The sequence below is a fragment of the Myotis myotis genome, unplaced genomic scaffold, assembly GCF_014108235.1.
Source record: "Myotis myotis isolate mMyoMyo1 unplaced genomic scaffold, mMyoMyo1.p scaffold_m19_p_11, whole genome shotgun sequence".
NCBI lineage: Eukaryota > Metazoa > Chordata > Mammalia > Chiroptera > Vespertilionidae > Myotis > Myotis myotis.
In genome coordinates, this window is record NW_023416315.1 from 11,062,329 (window position 1) to 11,071,787 (window position 9,459).

Sequence of the window (9,459 nt, forward strand, 5' to 3'; positions counted from 1 at the left end):
CTGAGGCCCATGTGCTTTGCCCTCCACCCCACTGTGACCAGAGGTGTGAGGCCCCGAGGTGAGTGGGTCCCTGGCCTATATTTTGGGTTGCAGACCTTCTGCACCTGACTTGCAGGCAGAGCCAGCCTGCTCACAGCACCCAGAGCTCACAGTGGAGCAGCCCCTCCCCTCTCCAACTTCATATAATCTTGGCTCTAAGGGGAGAAACCTTCCAATCCATTTGAATTCAAATCCATTCAAACCAGAAGGCACTGAGAAACTGTATATTTTAAAATAACCTCTCTGGACACCTTCTCATGCCTAAGACAAAGAGCAAATCTGTGCAGAGGGAGCATAACTTTACAAAAAGAAGCAGATGGGGAGGGAGGGCCCTTCCTCCAGGCTGAGACTCCCCAGAGCAGGCTAAAAGCTGTGCTGGGCACTCGCAGAGAGGGTGGTGACACGGAGCAAGGGCTCCTAGCCCCCCAAGGCTGCCCCTCCCTGAGAGTAACAACCCAACATGTTATTGGACATCAGGGCCCAGGAAGACATGAATAGGAGTTTGCAGGAAAGAAAGTAAGGGTTTATTTTAAGAAGTGGCCCATGCCCAGAGACACAGGTGAGGTAATGCTCAAAGGCCTGGGTCCCTGATGGTTTCCAGGGAATGGGCTATATGGGGGAAAAGTCACTAATCATGGTGACTAACGGAGTTAGGTTCATGGTCAAGGGCATGGTCTCTACTTATTGGTCCAGGGTAGCTTAGGGCAGTGGTTCTCAACCTTCCTAATGCTGCAACCCTTTAATACAGTTCCTCATGTTGTGGTGACCCCCAACCATAAAATTATTTTCGTTGCTACTTCATAACTGTAATTTTGCTACTGTTATGAATCATAATGTAAATATCTGATATGCAGGATATATTTTCATTGTTACAAATTGAACATAATTAAAGAATAGTGATTAATCACACAAAAAATATGTAATTATATATGTGTTTTCTGATGGTCTTAGGCGACCCCTGTGAAAGGGTCGTTCGACCCACAGGTTGAGAACCGCTGGCTTAGGGGATAGTTAATCAGTGTATCTGGTCCAGATGTCAGTTGAGCAAAACTCTGTCTCTGGAGTCAACACACCTGATCTGTTTCCTAAGATGATTTGATGCCAACCACAGCCTCATGGTCCTGAGGGCTTCATGGTTAAGGGAGCAGTTGTGCAGGGGAGAAGGAGGCAGGTGAGTCAGGGTGCAGGATGAGGCCAGTTTTCCTCAAAAGGAGAGAAAGGAGAAAAGATCATATTAAAGAAATCATGTTTCTGTGTGGTTGCAAAACTGTGTCAATCTCTGTAATTTCTACTTCATGTGAACCCCAGAAGTCATCTACTGCAGCCTGAGCATTTTCTATGCATCTGGGGTTGGGCTATATGCTTTGTTATGGGGAACGGCTGAGTGGGTACGAGAACCAACCCTGCCCAACCCCAAGATGGACACATTTATCCCACAATTTTCTTTCCAGATCATGAACCCTCTTACCCAGTCCTCCCAGCTCTTATGGGACACGGGGAGCCCCAGACCTGGTCATATCTGTAGCAGCTCATGAAGAACCACGGGAACATCTGAGCCACCACTTCTTCTGAGAAACCAGAACCAGCCCCGCCCCTGCCACTGGTCTGCGAACAGGGACCTCAGTGTCTTACCTTCTCCCTGGGAGCTGCTTGGTGCACAGGATGCCACCACTGGAAGCTGTCATCTTCCTCTCCCTCTGGGCCTGTGAGTTGTCCCCATCATTTCAGTCTACCAGACAGACCCAAGAAATTCTTTACTGTTACCTCTTCACATGTCACTTATTCATGGAAATTTGTTTTTGTTTGCAGTTGGCCTTGGGCAGTTAAAGTTGGAGCAGCCTGTAATATCCATTTCCAGGGCAAGGGGTGAGAGCGCCCAGATACCTTGTAAGGTGTCCTCTGGCACCTTTAGCAGTGATTACATTCACTGGTACCGGCAGAAACCAGATCAGAGTATGGAACATTTAATATATGTTGTCTCCACAACCCTTACTGGTGGGAAGAACAACAAACTTGAGGCAAGTAAAGAGTTTTACACTTCTACTTCCACCTTGAGAATAAATTTCTTAGCAAAAGAAGATGAGGCCGTGTACTTCTGTGCCTGCTGGACTGGCATACACCCCATTAGATTTGCCAGGATCATCTGCACAAGAACCATCTTCAGTCTGTGCCCACCCACATCCTTCTCAAAATGGGCAACCACAGAGGCTGCACAGCTGGGCCCCAGCCTGAGCCTCCCTTCCCACAGCACCTGCGTCTTGTACTGTGTGTGTGTGTGTGTGTGTGTGTGTGTGTGTGTGTGTGTGTGTGTGTTTACCACAGAGATTACCCGTAATGTGGCTCAGACGCCAAGAGCAAATCCGTGAGTGCCAGAAAGCCTGCTGGTGATATTGCATCTCAGGTAATCGTCACAACACGTTTGCAATGTCATGGTCACTTTCCCCACTTTTAATAATTTAAGGTTAAGAGATAAAAGTACTTTTAAAACCCCGGGCCCCACACTGCCTCACCTCTGTCAGGCCATCCTGAAGATGTTCAGTGTTTATTTACTCCATACATTTTGGGGGTGAATGTGGGGTGGAGCTCTTCCTCTCTCCTCCAGGGCGAGGAAGATTACTCATTTTACACTGAAGGGCCGTGTCACAGCCGGACCAGCACACCTCCCTTTGCACAGGCCTCAGCTCCCCCTGGGCAGCATCAGGTGATCACACAGAAAGGCGGATTCTCATCAGGGAATTCTGCTGGGATCCTGTGAGGACCACAGGGGTCATTCCTTCAGAGCTGCTGCTCTTTCCCGGGCACTGTCCTAATTCATCTCATGTTTGTGACAATCTGTTGACATGCTCTCATGATTCACTTTTTATAGACGGGGAAACGGAGGCAGAGAGATGCTATTTACTTTGTCTGTGGTCACAAGTTACTGGGTGGGGACGGAGGGCTGGGCTTCTCTGGATTCATTGACTGTCCTTGCAGCCACTGTGCTATCCTGCCTCTGACACACAGGCAGTAGGCATCTAACCTAGTTTCTAGCGTTAAGGAGAAAACAAACTCCTTCTCAAAATAATCAGTGAAACAAATAACTACTATTCAAAGCTGAGTCTGAATTTAAGTGTTTTCTTCCTACAATAAGTATAAATATGTAGGATGATTTGACTTTCAAAATATAAAACAATAGCAAAATATAAAACAAATAACATATTTTCTTATATTTTGGAAATATTAGAAATAAATGGAAAAAAATAAACTCTTTCTTCAAGGACAGTTTCTAATAGAATATGTGTCTTGGCATTCCTGGAATACAGTCACACCTACTCATTTACAGACTGCTTTTGAGCTACAGTGGCAGAGGTGAGTAGACCTAACAGTTCACAAAGCCAAAAATATTTATCTGACCACTTACAGAAAAAATTCTCCAGCCTCTATTGTGCAACATGGGCTTAGGGAATCAATTTGTAATTCAAATTCAAGGTGCAACAAGAGAAACTATTATAACTTTTACTACAGGAAAATGAAAGCAAATTTTGCATGGTAGAAAGCAACAGAAGTTAAACCAAAGGACAAATCACAAACTATAGAGAATATCTGCAACCTATTTAGCAGATAAAGGCCTACTATGCCTGATATAAAGATAAAGAAAAAAAACATTAAGAATATCTTATAGGAAAACGGCAAAAGATATAAAAAGCCAATTCATTAAGAGCAATATAAAAAGCTTTCTTAAGCATATAAAAAGATACCCAACTTTACTTCTAATAAGATAAATTCAAATGAATACTGCATAGAAATACAATTTCTCACCCATAGGATTGGCAAGAATTTAAAAGTTTGTCAATATACTCTGTCGGTTCAGCAATGGGAGAAAATCGCCACTATACATTGCTGGTAAAAATGAAAAATATAACCTTTTTGTAGTGGAATTTGGAAATATCTTTAAAAAATTGTTATACATTTACCATTTCACCTAGCAAAAAAAATCTTTCAAAATTTACCCTGAAGACACAATTTTTAACAAAATTAAAATACAGATGTATAAAGTTAGTCATTGTGTAACTGCAAAATATTAGAAATTACATAAATATACAAACATAGGAGATAGTTTGAAAAAAATTGATGACACATGCATAATGGAGTATATCCAGCTGTAAAATAGAATGAGAGATGCAAATTAATTATAATTGTATATAAGTTAACCCTTGAACAACATGGGAATTAGGGGCATTGACCCCCTATACAATCAAAAATCTGTGAATAACTTTTGACGCTCCATAAATTAAACTACAGTCAGCCCTCAGTATCCATGGGTTACTGGTTCCAAGACCCCCTGCAAATACCAAAATACCAAAATCTGCGGAACTCAAGTTCCTTATTTAAAGGAACAGTGCATGCAGTCAGTCGGCCCTCTGCATCCATGAACTTCCAACCGCGGGTTAAAATATGGTGTTTTGACCAGCCATTGGTTGACTCTATTGATATAAAACCCACAGATATGGAGAGCCATCTGAATTTATTGGAAAAAATCCAGGTATAATTGGACCCATGAAGTTCAAATCTGTGTTCTTCAACAATCAGCTATACTGACTATTAAAAATTGGAAATTTAAAAAATAGTACTGTTTACAAGAGCAACAACACCTATATAATATTTAGAGATTAATTTAACCAAAAATATAAAGGATTTATATGCTGAAATCTTCAAAACTTTGATGACAAAAGTTGAAGAACTACTCAATAAATGGCGAGATGTGCCATGTTCATGGATTGGAAGACTGAATATATTTAAGATGTCAAACTTTCCCCAAATTGATAAAAAGATTTAATGTAATTCCAATCAAAGTCTTAGGAAGACTTTTTGTAGAAATCAAGAAGCTGGTAGTAAAATATATATGGGGAGAAAAAGGATGTAGAATAGCTAAAACAGTTTTGAAAAGATTAAAATCATAGCCATGCTATTAAGTTACAATGATCAGACAGTGGGTGTTGGTGAAAGAACAGATACATAGAGAGGAGCACAAGAAAAGACAAACCAGAAACAGGGCCACCCATAGCGGTTAACTGGTTTTTAACAGAGGTACCAGCGAAATACAAGAATGACACACTTTTTAACTAATAGTACTGGAACAATTGTTCATCTGTGTAAAAAACAACAACAAACTTAATCCATAGCACACACCGTAAATAAAAATTATCTCAAAATGGATTACACTACTATACGTAAAACTGAAACCAATAAAACTTCTAGATGGAAATACAGGAGAAACGCATTGTGACACGGGTTAGGCAAAGATTTCTTAAGACAGAAAAAAAAAAAAACAAGAAACATTTGACAAATTGCACTTTCGTCAAAATGAAGAGTGCTGCTCTTTTAAAAAACTACTAAGAAAATGGAAAGGGAAGCCACAGATTAGGGGAAAAAATAGTCTCAAAGCACATATTGAAAAAAATGAATGGTGTCCAAACTGTGCAAAGAACTTTCACAACTCAATTTAAAAAGCGATGCCATTTAAAAAATGGGAGAGGACCAGCATGTGCTCAAAGATGTAAAGAGGGGGAAATGACATTGCTCCCCTCCTACAACAACATAAAAAAGGGACTTACTGAAAGTTAATGACTTTGCTTAAACCTTCAAAGAACTCAGTTGCAGGGCAAGTGACTTACTGAAAATTTGGAGACACAGGAGCTGAGTATTTGCTCACCTCGGCCAGATGTTGTCAAACACCAATTAAGCTGGTCCGAGGATCAAACTTGGAATTATTAATCAAATAGCAAGAGCTGAGCATAGACCAGTGGGAGAGAGAGAACACTTGGGAACCACAAATATAGGGTATAGGGTATTCTCCACTATCTTTTAAGCCTTTACCCCAGGAAGCCTACAAGATTCTTGCCAAGAAGATCAAGGAGCATCTGGAGAAAGCTCCCCCATGGTGCTGGCTGCAGGAGGGGGACAGCTACTGCTGAAATCCAGCCAGGCCTAATCCACTCCATCTCCACTGTAGAAAAACACACACAGAAGCAACAACAACAAAGGCAATCTGCAGGGAAGGCACTGGTGGAATCCCATTGCTTTAGAGGCAGTACAGCCAAAACTTTGCCCAGAACCATCTGCCCCAACTCCACAAAGTCACAAGTTTTCATCTGCAGAAGAATGAGCTTCAACACGTTTAGCCAGAAGAGGATGGAGACCCACTGCGGCTGGGGGAGGGGAGCGGGGGTAAAAACTGTGCTGCCTCTGGAAGAAGGGCAGGAACACTTGTGAAAGCCACATTGTCAAGACCCAGTTTTACTGTACCTGCTTCCCACCGAGTCAGAGGGCGTCTGCTTCCCTCCCCTCTCGCCAGCAGGCTAGCGACCTTGAAGAAAAGTAACTGGGAGGCAGCAAAGGGGGCTTCAAGAGACACTTCCTCTGGGGAGCAGAACAAAGGGAAGACTCGAAGACAAAAACAAAGTATGACCAGACACATTGTAGACCTCTGAACCCTAAAAACAGCAAACTCCAATCCTGATAACCTAACAAACTTCAACCCAGTATAACTCCTCGACTAGAATAACACAAATCCCCACACTAAAGGCCTAGCAGAAGGAAAGGTGTGCATAATATATATTTACCTCAGTATTTATTGTACCATACATGTTCATCTTTCAACCAAAGATTTCAGAGCCATACAAAAGGCAAGAAGAAACATAGTCCAAAGACGCAAAGCAATCATCAGAACCAGGCTGAGACAGGACAAAGATGTTGGAACTAACTAACTAACTAACTAACTAACTAACTAACTAACACAGGGAATTTGAATTCAGTATGATTAACATGTCAATGGCTCTAATGGAAAGGGTAAAACAACATGCAATATCACATAGGCAATTTCAGCAGAGAGATAAAAATTATTTAAAAAAACAACAACAAATGGTCAAAGGAAATGCAAGAAATTAAAAGCACAGTACCAGAAAGGAAGAATGCCTTGGCCGTCCTCATCAGGAGACTCAGCTGAGATTGGGAAAGAATTTGGTGACAGGAGGATAGGCCCCTAGAAATCCCCCAAAATGCAATGCAAGGAGATGAGGTAGAGATAGAGATGGAGCAGATAGTCATAAATCATGAAACTGCAGAACTGTGGACAATACCCAGTTGTCAAACACATTTGTAACTAGAATCCCAGAAGCAGAAGAAAGAGGAAATGAAGAAAAAGAAATATTTGAAGAAATAATGGGGGGAAAGCTTCCAGAATTAGTGATAGAGACTAAGAAAAGACAGAGACAACTCTGGAAGGCAGCCAGAGGAGGAAAAATAATAGCAGATTTCCGTCAGAAGCAAGCAAGCAAGAAGACACTGGAGTGAATACTCTAAACTATTAAAAGAAAAAACTGACCACCCCACAAAAATATCCTTTCCTACCTCTCTCCCCTCTTCCTTCCTCACTCCTTCTCCCCCTCTCCACTTTGGGCCCATAAAGGACTTTAGTCCTACAATAGAAAAGTGGCTTCTTGATGCTGATGTCATCAGATGGTAACTATCACACAGTAATGGCAGCAATCTGCTGCTAAATCAATTAACAGGCCGATTTCCACAGGACGTTTCGGAGAAATACCACGAGCCCCTTTCCTGCGGTTTATGGGTCTTAGCTGTGAGTTCAGAGCGCCACTTCCCCTTAGTAAGTCAGCCCTTGGGTTGGCTCTGTGATAATTCCATCATTCAAGCTCCGCAGCTAACAGTGCTGGCAGTATGCTGCTCCTGTGCCAGGTCACCCTGGCGGCCTGCCTTTGGACGTGTGAGTGACTTTACCCAGCGGGTATCTTATTCATTCGATGGGAGGCAAAAAAAAGCCTGGACAATCTAACTAGCCCACTCAGGTGGAAGAAAGCCGCACGGTCATTCAAACTAAGCTGACAGATTCCACCATACCTTGAATTCTTCAGGAAAAAACTAGAAACTGCAGGTCCCAAGATTTTCATTAACAGAGAACAAATGTATACTATTTTAATAAATGCCAAAAAAATCTTACTAATGTTTGCTTTTTTTTTTTCTTTCAGACACAAGTGGAGACATTCAAATAACACAAGCCCTCACATCCATTACCAAGAAAAAAGGAAGTACAGCATTTCTTGAATGCCAAATAAGAGAGATCTTAACGAAGGATTCATATATACATTGGTACCGACAGAAGCGAGACCAGGCACTCAAACGAATTCTGTCTATTTCCTCAGATGACAATGTTATCCATGAACAAGGTGTTAGTGGGGAAAGATATGAGGCAAGAAAACATCACGGTAATTTGCTGGTGAGCCTCAGGATACACCGAGTTGAGGAGGCAGATGCTGGGCTGTATTACTGTGCCTGCTGGATTGAACACACTGTATAGAAACGCCTACTGTCGCTGAACAAAAACCCCCATGCCGCCCCATCTACACAAACACACACCTCCTCCTTCCCACCTCCCAGAGGCACCTGACAGCTGCTCACTGAGGATTTTCTGTGTCCTGAGCAAGTTCTGAGCTAGAGCCCAAAGACCCATTTTGTGATGCTTCTGTCAGTAATGTCACTATCATCTATCCTCACCTCTCTGGGGCCTATGCTGGCATTTCTAAAGTGACCTGAATGGTCTCTACTTCACCATCTAGGAAACCTGCTAGAAGGGAAGCCACAGTCCAGTGCTCAACATGGTTTGTTGACAATGAATGAATGAATGAATGAATGAATGAACGCTGGAAGTTACAAGGTCTTTTGAGTGACATATACACGTTGGCTTCAAATTTCTGCTCAGGTTCTTACAGACAGCATGATCCAGGAAAGTTACTGAATCAGGTTCATTCTGTTTTCCCAGTTTTAAGTAGGCATAGTGTTAACACCTCGTAAGGTTGCTGAGGACTGACTGAGTTTTCATACATGAAGGTTTTACTTTGTGTTCATCAAATCACAATGGTCGTTCCCATTATCACTAAACCACTTCACTGAGCCATCTCAGGAACTCATTAGAAATGACATCTTACATTGTCTCCCAAACAGCAAAGTGTAGCTTTAATTCTGAAAAGCTAAGAATTGTGAATAGGAGAAGAGTGAAAGGAAACTAACAGAGGATATGTTTCCCTCCAACAACTTTCTTCATTCACAGCAGAATATAGTAATATCATAGTATCTAAAGTAATACCTATGGTAATTGTTAATATTTACCAAACTTTGTGAACTTTCTGCAAACTATCAATCTATAAAATGTACATATTTTTGCATGAAGTTGTGGGAATATTGTCTCTTTAGTTATTATAATGTAGTGATCATTTCTTTCCCATTCTCATGCTAGCCACACATAGCTATCCACACTCACAAAATATGGTGAAAATCTATAACTGAGCTCAAGAATAGATGTATTTGAAGCAAGACTTTAAGGAAAACATGGCAGGCAATTGCTCTCAAGAGGAAGTTATCACTGAC

The 9,459-nt window shown here is 41.7% G+C and overlaps 1 long non-coding RNA gene across 1 annotated transcript; it reads right to left on the reverse strand.

Annotated features, from left to right (window-relative positions):
- Positions 1-978: 978 nt before the first annotated feature.
- Positions 979-7,102, reverse strand: LOC118665974. Its single transcript, XR_004970790.1, has 4 exons — positions 6,978-7,102; positions 2,550-2,788; positions 1,672-1,768; positions 979-1,242 (listed from the first exon to the last, which is right to left on the reverse strand). It is a non-coding gene; the product is annotated as an uncharacterized LOC118665974 (long non-coding RNA).
- Between the last annotated feature and the right edge of the window lie 2,357 nt (positions 7,103-9,459).